The sequence below is a fragment of the Penaeus monodon genome, chromosome 29, assembly GCF_015228065.2.
Source record: "Penaeus monodon isolate SGIC_2016 chromosome 29, NSTDA_Pmon_1, whole genome shotgun sequence".
NCBI classification, from domain to species: domain Eukaryota; kingdom Metazoa; phylum Arthropoda; class Malacostraca; order Decapoda; family Penaeidae; genus Penaeus; species Penaeus monodon.
The window spans coordinates 37,595,992-37,597,046 of record NC_051414.1 but is presented as its reverse complement, the minus strand read 5'-3'; the positions used below and the strand labels follow the sequence as shown (position 1 = coordinate 37,597,046).

Genomic DNA, 1,055 nt, shown 5'->3' with positions numbered 1-1,055 from the left:
ATATTTATAATTTGATTTGTCGACCCCCAACTGTCCCGGAAAAATGCTTATTGTGTCAGTCCCTGTTTTATGTATTTAGTGTGTGTTGAAGCGTTGTGTTTTTGTAGGTCATTGAGTGTAGGGAAGATGTAGAATGTGATAATTCTAAGAATAAGTTAAAGAAAGGGGGAGTTTAGGCAGACGCCAGAGTAACAAAGCGTTTGTGTTCTCTACGGCAGAAATCTCATATTATTGAAAGAAAAACATTTATATGGTTCACGAATATATTGTTTGTGTGTGCTTTATGGATAAAAACAATGTAAAGTTTCTAAATTTAGTCATATTTTTCGAGAGCTGAGTATGTCCGAGCTAAGAAAGTCTTTCTATGAATATCATAACTTAAGGTGCCAAAAATAAACTTCCCTTGTATTTTGGTTGACAGGAAGTCCCACAAATACTTTAGGTGACTGAAGCAAGAACTTGTGCAAGTAAGTTCCATATACACAATATGAATAAATTAATTAACTGAGTGAGGCTCAGTTAATTAAAAGTTTCTTGTGATTGTCATTCACACTGTAAGTTCATTAGTGAGCGTAGTAATATACAGTGTATTTTACTTAAATGTTTTACTTTATTTAGTCACTAATATCTCGTTGCTGTTTATTAATCAGTATAAATCTTTACAAATTATTTTCATGTATGACTATTGTAAATGTGTGTATAGTGATCAAATAAAAGTAAGATAAAAAGTTGTAATATGACAATTAGTTTGTTGATGCAACTTCTGTAAATGCCTTTTAGTCCCACTTTGCTAAGGAACAGCAGCATCACCCCGCATTATATGATTATGCTTTTCCATATATAACTTGTGCATTAAGAACTGCAATATACACGTTTAAGGAAGAATATGTCCTAAATGCTAGGTAAAGGGACACATCACTGTAATTAAAGTACTTAATGATCTTAACCCAGTACTGCTTTTTGGTTTCCCGATGCGAAAGCCCTCTCCCCCGGGTTGTATTCATAATGGCGTATGCCCTGCTGCAGGGAGATCATGTCGGCACCATAGTGTGTGC

The 1,055-nt window shown here is 34.4% G+C and overlaps 2 protein-coding genes across 2 annotated transcripts in view; one reads left to right on the top strand and one right to left on the bottom strand.

Moving 5' to 3' along the window:
• Nucleotides 1-267: 267 nt before the first annotated feature.
• Nucleotides 268-1,055, bottom strand: part of LOC119592234 — a 22,842-nt gene continuing 22,054 nt past the window's right edge. Inside the window, exon 9 of the mRNA XM_037941066.1 lies at nt 268-279. The gene's annotated coding sequence lies outside the window, so the exon portion shown is untranslated. The remainder of the gene's footprint in view (nt 280-1,055) is intronic.
• LOC119592233 overlaps nt 911-1,055 on the top strand; it is a gene marked incomplete at its 3' end in the record, with an annotated part of 12,371 nt that continues 12,226 nt past the window's right edge. Inside the window, 1 exon segment of the mRNA XM_037941064.1 lies at nt 911-1,005.